Source organism: Lissotriton helveticus, chromosome 4_1, assembly GCF_964261635.1.
Source record: "Lissotriton helveticus chromosome 4_1, aLisHel1.1, whole genome shotgun sequence".
Classification (NCBI taxonomy): Eukaryota; Metazoa; Chordata; class Amphibia; order Caudata; family Salamandridae; genus Lissotriton; species Lissotriton helveticus.
The window spans coordinates 231,869,920-231,882,563 of NC_136063.1; positions in this window are offsets into that span (position 1 = coordinate 231,869,920).

The window sequence follows — 12,644 nt, forward strand, 5'->3', positions numbered from 1 at the left end:
ATGCGCGATTACCACTTTTACCTCAATATCGTATTTCTCTTGAGGGCGAACGAGCGCTGTTAGCAATCGTTCATGATCTCATTGGAAAAGGTGTTGTTGAAGAAACTCGTGGAAACGTGTGTAATAGCCCTGTATTACCAATTCTGAAACGAACTGACCCAACTAAACCTCCTGTGTATCGTTTTGTAATAGACTTAAGAGAAGTAAACAAAATAGTGGTTCCACAATTTCCTGTAGTTCCCGACATTACGGTTTTACTAACAATGATTCCGGCATCTGCCTCCTGGTTCACAGTGATCGATCTAAAAAATGCTTTCTTTAGCATCCCAATTGCAGAGGAAAGCAGAGACCTATTCGGATTCTCATTAGGTGGTCGCAGTTTTAGGTTAAAACGCGCTCCACAGGGCTACTGTGAAAGTCCGTCAATCTACAGCCAAGCACTTAAAGGTCAACTTGATGCCTTTGTATTACCTAAAGGTGCAGCTTTGATTCAATACGTTGATGATCTTTTAGTGGCAGCTGATACAGAAGCTATTTGCAAAACGGCTACAGTATCATTGTTACATTATCTACATAACTTACACCACAAGGTATCGCCTTCAAAGCTACAGTATTGTTGTCAAGAAGTTACCTATCTAGGTCACTTATTGTCAAGAGAAGGGAGAAGGTTGACCCCAGAGAGAATTACAGCGATTACCCGAATGACTGTGCCAAAAACCCAGAGAGAAGTTCATGCCTTTTTAGGTATTACGTCCTATTGCAGACAATGGATTCCAAATTTTTCACTGTTGGCGAAACCATTGATAGCCCTTACGTGCAAGGATGTTTCATCCCCATTGCCTTGGACTGAAGAGTGTCAGAAAAGTTTTTCTGAATTACGTGATGCGTTGTGTTCGGCTCCTGTGTTGGGCACTCCTGATTACAGTAAGCCGTTTACACTATACGTTCACGAGAGGGATGGTTGTGCGTTGAGTGTTCTGACACAACCTTTTGGTGGTAAGCAACGCCCATGTGCCTATTTTTCTTCGACTTTAGACCCAGTAGCAAGAGCCTTGCCAAGTTGTTTAAGAGCAACAGCGGCAGCTGCGGCGTCCATTCGACAGTCCGCAGGTTTAGTTATGGATAATATGCTCACGGTAATGGTTCCGCATGCAGTTGACACTCTATTGAATCGAACGAAAACTCAACATCTGACGAGCGCAAGATTGTCTGGATATGAGTTGACGTTGCTGGCCAGTCACATACGGATAAAACGATGTAATGTGTTGAATCCAGCAACATTGCTGCCGATTGACACAGAATCAAATGGTGAAGCAGTACATGACTGCTATCTCAGAACTGAGGAGGAAACTAAGGGTCGTATTGACCTAAAAGATACTTCATTGACAGATCCCGATGGTACTTTGTATGTGGATGGTTCTTGTTTCAAGTTGCCGAACGGTGATGTGACGACTGCATATGCTGTAGTTACATTGAGAACGATTGTGGAAAGCGAAAGACTAAGTCAGAATTCGGCTCAGGCTGCCGAGTTAATCGCTTTGACGAGAGCTTGTGTGTTGTCTAAAGATAAACGGGTGAATGTGTTTACAGACAGTCAGTATGCGTTTGGTGTGGCACATAGTTTTGGACGACTATGGAGAGAGAGAGGATTCCTTACGTCGCATGGCACGAAGATTCAACATGGTCAGCTTGTAAATGATCTTTTAGATGCACTCACATTGCCTAAACAAGTGGCCATAGTCAAATGTAGCGCACATCAGAAAGTAACGGACGATGTGGGTCGTGGTAATGCGTTTGCGGATGAAACGGCTAAAGAGACGGCTAAAGATTTGACAAACAGAATGTATGTTACGAGCTCAGTGAGATGGCCAACAGAGACTGGTATGTGTAAAGACACATTTGAAAGCGTGAAAGGAATACAGAATGAAGCCACTGAGACGGAAAGGACTAAATGGAGAGAGAGCACGGGAAGATTAGATGAGAATGGATGTTGGGTTGATCTATCAGAGAAACAGAGATGGATGTTACCGGATGCGTATGTGCTCGCTGTTGTTACAATGGCTCATGGTATGGCGCACATCAACACGAAAGGTATATGCAAGTTGTTGTCTCATGTATGGAAGAATGATGGGATTACTAAGTGTGCTGAGAGAGTGGTTAAAAATTGTATGGTGTGTTTGATGCACAATCCTGGTAAGGGCACCCCCACTCCACCTGGTCATTTTGCCCCTCCTACGTACCCTTTCGAAGTTATCCAGTTGGACTTTATCCACATGGACCGATGTAATAACTTGAAGTATGTGTTGGTTGTGGTGTGTGCATTCTCTAGGTGGATTGAGGCCTACCCCCTTAAGGATAATACGGCTTTATCCACGGCAAAAATTTTGCTCAAAGAGTATTTTCCCCGCTACGGAATGCCTCGGGTCGTATGGTCGGACAACGGAAGTGAGTTTGTTGGGAGTGTGATGAAGAGTGTGTGTCGCGGTTTAGGGATAGTACAAAAATTTCATAGTGCAAACCATCCACAATCAGCAGGCTTGGTGGAGGGATATAATGGCACTCTAAAACTGAAATTGGCTAAAATTCAGGCAACAACTGGTTTATCTTGGCCCGACGCTTTGCCTCTGGCTCTCCTGTCGACCAGGGCAACTGTACACTCTCGAGTAGGGCTCAGCCCATATGAGATTGTGTTCGGTCGTCCTGCTAATATATGGGGAGTCCCAAGACCTAAGGAAGTTGACAGAATTGAATACCCTATGTTGATTGATTATCTCTATGATCTGACTGCTAAATTGAGTTTGATTCATCAACAGGTCTTTGAGTCTCTGCCATCACAAACAGAGGGTCCTGGTCATCGACTTCAACCAGGGGACTGGGTCCTCGTCAGAAACTACGGACGAAAACGAAACCTTGAACCAAGATTTGTGGGCCCGTTTCAGGTACAGCTGGCTACGAGAACGGCGGTTCGACTACACGGACGTCGGAACTGGGTACATGCTACCCACACGAAGAGAGTCCCGCTTCCTTTGCCATCGGACACCTGGATAAGAAGAGGTCTTTCTTCATCTGAGACCGACACTGCACCACGTTTCGTTCCATTCAGCGAAGCTCGGCTTGTATCTGACACCGTTGCTGACTCCTCTCAAACAATTTCCTCCACGTCAACCTTGGAGAATTTGACTGTTGAACAATTGCCTGAACAATTGAACACTCCTTTGCCGTCCAATCCATTGTTTGAAGATCAGACTCGCCCTGGAAGTAGCCGATATTTTCTTCGTCCACGAACAAGCCATACATAAAAAGATTTTTTTGTTTATAGGTTCTACGTTACTCTGAAAACAGTGGACATTATATATATTGTGTATCTTTTTCTTTTTCGTACAGCCAAGAACATTATCTAGCTAGAACCTACCATCCAGGTTGACCGTAAGGCCGTGCGGGTACTTCCTTCTGTTTAGCAGCTATCGACACAAGGTTGGTTTCTATTATCAATTTCTGGGAATTCCTGGGAATTGATAACCGCTACTCAGAACGAAGTGCGTCAAGAACGTCGCGGACGGTCGTTAGGGGATGGAATCATCATTGTCTGAGCTGTCGAAAAGAGAAGAAATGTTGGCGCAAAGATCTACATTGCAGAAAATATGTCATACAAAATGTTTTTTCTCACAAGTAATCATACTGTTTCTCACCATATCTATGCTATTGGTAGGAGGAATATATTATGGGTCTCAGTTCTTATTGTCTTCTGCTACACCTACTCTTCCATCTCATGATCAATATTTCATTTCTACTGTTTCTCCACATTCCTTTTATCCTCTGCCTCAACACGAACAAATCAGACGTGCGGAATTCAGAAACAACTCTTTTATACAACTCCTGCATCAGCATCAGTTAGTGGTAAACACTACCAATTGTTGGGTGTGTGGGTTAATGCCACATACTATGGATAAAGGTATTCCGTACCTAGTTCTGCCTTATAGTGCACAAGGGTCAGCTCGAGCATTACAAACTATGTTCCATAGCGCACTAGATTCCTACCCCCATCGAGAACCACGCTCAGCAAACTCTGGTCCTGGCCCGTACCACAAGACTCTGGCGAGAGCTATTGCAGACTTAGATAGAGATATTTTTGACGCATCACTCATCCCAGAGGAAGAGGTGCGAGCATATAAGGAACTAAGTGAAGCTGAGTACAGCTTATCAGTGGGTGAGAGGCAGCTTAAAAGCTCGCCACCGATATGGATTGTACCTCACCTTGGTAATTTCTGCTTGAAAGGTCTTGGTCGAAATCCGAGAGCTCAGTTTGGGGAGAGTGCTTGTACCGAGACATATGTCTTACCGACACTCTCCTCCCCTGTCTTCCTACCTGCCAAGGGTACCTACTTTGTATGTTATGATCGAGCCTATACGTGGTTACCTCATGACTTCTCGGGTACCTGCTATATTGCAAATCTTTTGCCTCCGACCTTCACTGTGGCCTCTGATTATCACAGAAATAGAATTGTAAGAGGTGTGATTAGCAAAGAAGATACTTCCGGACAAGAGGCGGGAGACTTCTTTAAGGGTTTCCTACCGTTCTGGGGACCGATGGTTAATAGCAGGAACCTGAGACAGTTAACTCGTGTAGTAGAATCAACTGCCAACATAACTGCAAATGCCCTTGGAAATTTAACAGCCGAAGTCCAGGCGGATAGACTGATGACGTTGCAGAACCGTATGGTTCTAGATATCGTTCTAGCAGATAGAGGTGGGGTTTGTAAAGTCATCCATTCGAGCTGCTGCATATTCATACCTGATAACGCTCCAACGGTTTATCAAGCCATCTCTAAGTTGCACAAAATTTCGGAGTCCATACACGTGGACGAAGGAAATTGGACGCTTCTGGGATGGTTTTGGGGTCTGATATCGACTTGGGGTTGGAAGATTCTGATGATCATAGGGATTGTTGTGACATTTCTGTTCTCATGTTGTCTTTGTGTGCAATGTGGTCCTGCCTTATGTGGCCTTTGTGCTACGACGTGTATAAGACAGCCCGTTGTCACCAAAGAGGCATTGAAGGATCGAATAATGTATCAACAACATCTGAGTGATCTGATGAGTATCGAAATCGATAATGATTCCGACTAGTGCTTGCCTACATGAGGGCAAAAGGACCGTCTGAGGTTCCGTAAAAATTATTACGATGTTCTGGGCATTGCCGAATATGGATAAGTTTGGTATCTACGAACCGCAAATGACGAGTTCGGCAAGTGTGCGAAATTTCGCTACACTACCTGCCAGGGTTCGTCTAATATTACGCGTTCTTCATCTGAACCCTCGGGTTCCATTTTAGATACGGCATCCATTTTGTTTCTTGCCCTCACGTAGTCAGCGAGCAGATAACTGTTCGCCCCCTGACCCTCTAGTTCCCAAGCCTTACGGAAGACGCATATTCCTTTCATGCGTCTTTATGGCCGGAAGAATGACACAGCAAAGGCAAATGGCTCAGCTTGAGGGTAATCTGGTCGTGCCGGCTTATTGTGACAGCCTTGCAGGCGATGGATCCAACTCTTTGATCCTACGAACATGCTTCCGATATTACCCCCACACTCTTTTCTCTACACGTGTCTGACTTCCTTGCAGCTGTTCTTGTCTCTTCTTCTTTGTCACTTACAACTCTAATGGGTGTGCCTAATGGTGGGAAGATGTACTTTTACAGTTGGGAACCGGCATAGCTATTGTAATGATGTTCCGGGATTCTGAACACATGAAAGCGACCCTTTTTGAAACCTACTGTGGGAACCGGATTATAATCTTTTGTCCACATGTTATGCAATGGTAACACTCTGTATAAAAGAGAGCGACCCACAACCTCAATTTGAAGCAGACTCTCAGAACCTACACACTGTTGTACTTCTTGTGACTTTTGCCTCCCTGCAGTAATAAACGCTGATCTTTGACGCCGAAGGAAGTTTCCTGTGTCTCTGTAATTTGTGCGCCGAAACAGGTATCCCATGAAGGTTATAGGTGTTGTTCCCTGGCACCGCTGGTACTGTTAAAAGTCCAGTCCTTCAATACTCACTTTATCTCTTTATATTGCAGTGTCTGCTTATACTCCCCTTTCTCCTCATATTTTCCCTTGTATCATACTCCTTCTTCTTTTGTTGTACATCCTTTTATTTTCATAGTTCCAACTTTGTCCTTATAATCCTCCTTCTCTTCTTATAAGTAATATAGTAGTATATTTCATATATTTATTTTTGTAATGTTATATATATTTTTTATAATAGATTCTAGTTATCAACACTGAAACAAAATTCATCATGCCTACAAAAGCTCAAAAGAGGAAAGGACGAAAGTAAGGTGTTTATTTAAAGAGAAGCCATCCACAAGATTTACATGATGAACAATGGGGCCCATTAGGATGGTGGGCGGATTGCCCCCGCCACGTAGGCGGTAGCAACCACCAGGCTGGCGGGGGCAATCCGCCCGCCATCTGCACCTAAACTCTCCCCACCATATTAGGATGGTGGGGGGGACCGCGGCAGACGGAAAGACCGTCTGCCGCTTTTCCTCCCCGGTCGCAAGGCGACCGGGGTGGAAAACGGTTAATATGGTGGCGGTGTCCAGCCATATTATGATGGGCTTAAACAGATGCCTTTCGGTGGCGGCAATGCCGCCACGGAAAGGCATGTGGTCTTCACTTCGGGGGCACCCTGCGGGCCCCCATGGTGAAGGGGGGTGCACCAGGGGGGTACCTATGGTACCCCCCTGCATTTGCATACACAATGCGGCAGGCACCGTGCGGTGCCTGCCGCTTTGTATATGCAAATGCATACATGCATACATGCATTTTAGCCTTACAGGACAGCTTTGTTGAACCTTCATTATTGTTAAGTCAAAATTGTGAGCAAGCTGTTAGCATGCAAGACAAAGCTCGGTCCTCCTCTGGTCAACCCATATCTTCCCACAAGAGTTACAACCAAGGAAGAGATAAAGTTAATCCTCTACATCAAGGGGCCCTCGTACATACATTACACAATAGCACTGCCTCACACTGCCACCATCATGAAACATCTGCTTGTACAGCAATTAACAGTGAAGGCACAATGCTACTAGCCAAGGACACAATAAAGGAAGACAAGACTGATACCCTCATTTTCATCCCTCAATACGAAACACGGTGGCGTGAGGACACGTTAAACAGAGGGAATGTTTTACGGCTCTAACATTCCATCACATCTTTAGCCAACATTGATACATCAGACTTACTATCAGTCGAATTTAATCAATCTAACAACAGCCAGAGCTCTGAAGCGACCAAAACAAGATGGCAAACCCCAGAGGTTGCAGGCAGAATCTTGCGGGAAAGAAATAGATTTCAAAATTGGGGAATAACCTTGAAATCAATTCCAAAGCCACTATATCCAACTCCTTTTCTTAGAAAGGAAGCCAGCAACCTACAACAGACTACCTTCTCGGTTCTGAAAGGAGCAAGGAGCAGAACACCACGCATAACTACTGCAGCAAATTTGACAATTTCAGAATTACCAACTCAAGGTCGACCTGTTCCAATTCATCCTTCAACAACTGATAACTGGACAGGTACCCAACGACTAATAACATCTGCACGACTAAATTGACAACAGAAGTCTGCAGCATAGTCAATTCATACAGCAAAACATGGCACGTCAATTTGCATCTGGAACATTAATGGCTTGGCTTCTAAAACGAGTGACCAAGAGATTCTAGACTACCTGAAATCTTTTGATATGATTTTACTTCAGGAAACCTGGGAAGATAAGCCTTACGATCTGCAAGGCTATACCTCCTACTCATTACCTGTAATCAAGGGATCTGACCATGGCAGTCGCTATTTTCCTAGCTTCAATAACAGAAATAGGGGACTTTATTCCTATCACAACTCACTTAACACCTCCAAGCTGTATTCAAGCCGTAAAAGTTACACACGAGATTAACCAGCTCAACAAGGACATACTAATAATGAACGTTTATGTACATCCCAAACAAAAATCAAAGGCAGCAAAGGAGTTGATAATGGAGCTGAAGAGAATAATGGATGAGGAGACAACAGAACTCCTTATCCTGGTCAGAGATTTCAACATGCAGCTTCTAGGGTCCACCCAGGCCGATGATATAACACAGGCCCTTTCAGATGCTTGGGAAATTCCAACACAATGTCAATTAGAGGCCAGTGAGGCCTCAAGAACAGCGAAGATCTTACTCCAGGATTTGGAGCACCTAAATATGAGAGCTTTAAACGGCCGGATAAAGGAGGATATCCCCCAGCTGCAACGTATTATCTAGATTATGCCTTCACGACTCTTACGCTGTTCAATAAAATTGCAACTTTTAAGATCGACAACAATGAATTCAGCAACCATCTCCCACAAGAACTGTGTCTTCAAACAATATAATGCAATCCACCAGAAATTAGACGACCAATTGTGCAAGACCAGAGCAATAATCTTAAAAGAATAAGGTGTAACTCTAGAAACATAGACGAAATAACAACAACAGCTAAAGCCCTATTCAACCAAGTTGAAGCAAATTTGTTCCAGCCATGGGAAGCTGGGTAGACTTTGTTACATCTTTAAGAGGTAAATTTGCACCGAGGCAAGGCCCGAATCAGAGGAAAGTCCCAGCAACCACTATTAAAGCTAGAAAGACCCCTGCTTCTAAAAAATTAAAGCAATCTATGAACCGAACGTTAAAGCAACAACGGAAATTTCCAAACAACCGGGGCCTGCAAGGCACCCTCCGGGAACTAAGGACATCGCCTAAACAGCGGAGATGGGTGAACAAAAGAGCAAAGGAAAATGTACTATGGGCACAACTTCTACATGACGCAAAACAGCGAAATAGTGCTAAATTTGTGGAATCAGTAAACAAACTGCAGCGGCCTAACCACCATGGCACAGACTCCAATATTACAGAGGAAACCTGGGCTGATTATCTCTCCCAACACTTTAATGACCTTGAACCAGTCCTTGTCACCCCTCTGGTTAATCCTGGAAACGTCAATGCCGACAATTCAACAGGGGCAGTAGTAATCCATCAGCATTCAAGTAATGGTGACAGCAGCAGGAGATAGCACTGCAACCAGATCTGCACGATCAATTCAGTGTAGTAGACGAGCAAAATGATATCCTGGCTTTGGCAGTAAGGAAACAAATAGCCAGAGGCAGAAGGGCGGGGGCACCTGGCCCGAACGGCATACCTCCAATGCTGTACAAACAGGACCCTGAGTTTTGGAGCAAAGCACTAGCCCCAGTGATAGGACATGCTTTAAGAACCTCTGCATTTCGAGAGTCATGGAGTGGCTCAATCATTAGCCCAATACATAAGCAGGGGTCAAGGACTGCTCTAAAAAATTATTGATTGATAGGTCTCATAGACACTGAGGCCAAATACTATGCGGGCATCATCTTAAACAACCTGGCTAGCTGGTCCTCTGTGAACAACATCATACCCATAACTCAAACAGGTTTCCGCCAAGGGCACGGCACCGCCACTAACATTATGGCCTTAACTATGCTTATGGATGCTGCGAAGCAGGGCAAATATCCTCTATACCTCTGCTTCATAGACTACTCAGCGGCCTTTGACCACGTTGATCGTAAGAAGCTCTGGCATAAGCTTGACAGATGGGGCATACCAGCACCCCTTTTAGACCAGCTCATTAAACTGCACACTAACACGTGGGTAAGAATTAAGTTAGGTGCTGGGACCCATCTTTCACCAAAATGACTACAACAAAGGATCTAAAACAAGGATGCGTTTTGGCCCCCGTTATTCAGTCTTTTCCAGGTGGATCTACCAGGCAAGGTCAACAGCTGCTCTTCCCATACTTCGAAATTAGGCGGTATAACATTAACAAATGTGTTATATGCCGATGATCTGGTCCTGATCAGCCGGACCCCCATCGGACTTCAGCGCCTCCTAGATGTGACTCACAAGTTCTCACAACAGAATGGCCTAAATATAAATTTCCAAAAAAACAAAACCATGGCAGTAAACCATCACAAGAAGGCAAATCCTAGTTGGTTTCTGGCTGGCAAACATCTAGACCACACAACAAGCTACAAGTACCTGGGCGTGTTGTTAGATCACAACAACTCATTTAAGCCGCAGCTGGAATCCTTGCGAAGGAAGGGAGTCACGACCTATCTAGCGCTGAAACCCCAGAAGAAGTTTCTTCTGGACGTAACTCTTGACCCTTTTCTAAAAGCCCTCCGAGCCAAACTGAAACCTACAATCACATACGGAAGTGAATTTATGACCGGTAGAGATGCTGCAACTCTTGACAGCATAATGGTATCCTCCTACAGAGCAATTTTCCACCTTCCCAATTACGTTTCACCAAATTAGGCTGGAATTTGGCCTACAAAAACAGGCAGTAGAAAGGAAGGGAGCCTTCATAAAAAGCTGGCACAAAATTAGGGCTGCTGAAATAGGGTCCTTAAATAATCATCTTTGGGTAGAGCTGCACCGCACCGTGAAATTGCCAGCCTACATGTACCTCCAAGAATCCATTAAAACCCTAGGCTTGACCGACGCCTGGAACATCTAAATCGGCCACTTGGAGTTTAAAAAACTAGCAACAAAGACAACAAGATTAATATCATCAATAAAGGACAAGAATACATTGTCCAAACGTGCTCACGGTTGGGCTGTGCTCAATAATTATGATGTCCTTAAACTCCAACCCTACCTTACGGCACATACAAAGATTGCCACCAAGGAAAAGTTCTTAGGACCTTGACTGGGAGTTGGCCTGATTAACCCATTTTTACCACCTTGGGAAAGAAAAGGAGGCGGTCAGTCTTGCCGTCCATGCACCTGCGGCACGGAGAGTCTTATTCACATTATATGTATCTGCAAGAACATAAAGGACATACAGATCTCCTTGCTGAAACCATTCTTTAATCTGCATGGCGTTAGGTCTTGTAGACAGGCGGTGATGCTGTGCTTTAATCCAACTTTAGTACAGCTTAATTGCCGTCTTGCAAAATTCTTCAAACTGACAGGAAAAAGGCTGAAAAATCTATCTTCAGTTGTCATGGACTATATCCGCTTAATGCCCCTGGCTCTTCAAGATCTTGCCCAGTAAAGCTACCTTATGGCTTCCCAAATTGGTATTGCGAAACTACAAGCAGGGACACCAGGCAGTTGTCTCATGCTGCACAGGAGCATCCCATCAGTTTAAAGTGATAACCTTTATCAAACTGACGTTTTACAGACTGAGTATTAATTGCACCATTGATTTTAGCATGTATGATTCAATAGGATTCAATTTTTTCTCTTTTTTATTGATAACACAATGTAGTTATTTTATCCTTGTAAACTCTTCATTTATCGTCTATTCAATTGTATTGTTCATGTGTTATATTCAAGGTTTTAATTAATCAAGCATAATAAAAAAAAATTACTTACAGTCCAATCATACAACACGAAATTGAGTAATTAATTATGTACAAGAAATTGAATATTTAGCTAAAAAAGAGCCAGAAAGTACAGAAATTGTGAAAACAAATATGTTGGATACAGATTATCCAAATAGAAGTCATCATCATGAGAACATGTGTCTCTATGAAGTGCTTCAAAACTATGACGTCGATTAGGATGGCGGACGGACACACCCCCGAGGTGGAGGAACCGTCCCCAGGGGCAGTGGTGTTCCCTCCATCAGAATTAGGAGGTGACCGCCATCCTGGCGGTCACATCCCGTATAGTTAACATTGCGGTGGGTGCTGCTTAAAGCAGCACCCGCAGCAATGTTAAATATGCATGCTTTGCATTTGCATGCACAAAGCGGCAGGCATCGCGCGGTGCCTGCAGCTTTGTGCATGCAAATGCAGGGGGGTACCATAGGTACCCCCCATGTGCACCCCCCACCCCCGACACCCTGGGGGCCCGCAAGGGCCCCCCAGAAGCAAATCTCCACATGCTTTTCCACAGCAGAAAATCCACCGCGGAAAAGCATGTTTGCACACACATCGTAATTTGGCTGGCGGTGTCTTGCAGACACCGCCACCAAATTGCGGTCAACACCCCGCGGATCAGTGGTGGACAGACCTGCCGTCCGCCGCTGATCCCACCGCCATCATGATCTGGCAGAGGTGTTTTCAGGGTCCACAGCGATGAATCCGCATCCTCCGGGTCGGCGGTGGCTTCCACCGGCCCGGAGGATGCGGATTCCCCACAATCATAATCGAGTTGTGAAACTCCTGACAAAAGGGAATTTTACTACTTAGCTCTTTTGCAGCTTTTCATTACAAGCATTAAGAATTGGAATTACTTGGAGATTTTAAGAGCTATGAAGATTCCTTCAACGCAAGTAAAGATACTATAGAATGTCCTGTTTTTGCTAATTAAGTGGAAATGTTGAACGACGAAATTGAGCAGGAAGCTACAGTTGCAGCTGAGATTGCTAGAGACAGTTCTCAAGACAGTCAAACTTCTGCTCCTTTGAGTCAGGACCCACTAGGAGAACCAATTGTTCAAAATGAAGTAGCAACTGCTATGGAAGAGGTGGAAACAACAATATATCAAGCTCAAGGAGATGTAACAAACTTAGGAAACTTGAAAGAACAACTAAATGTTGAGCAGAAACATATATATGAGCAAGTGAGAGAACAGAT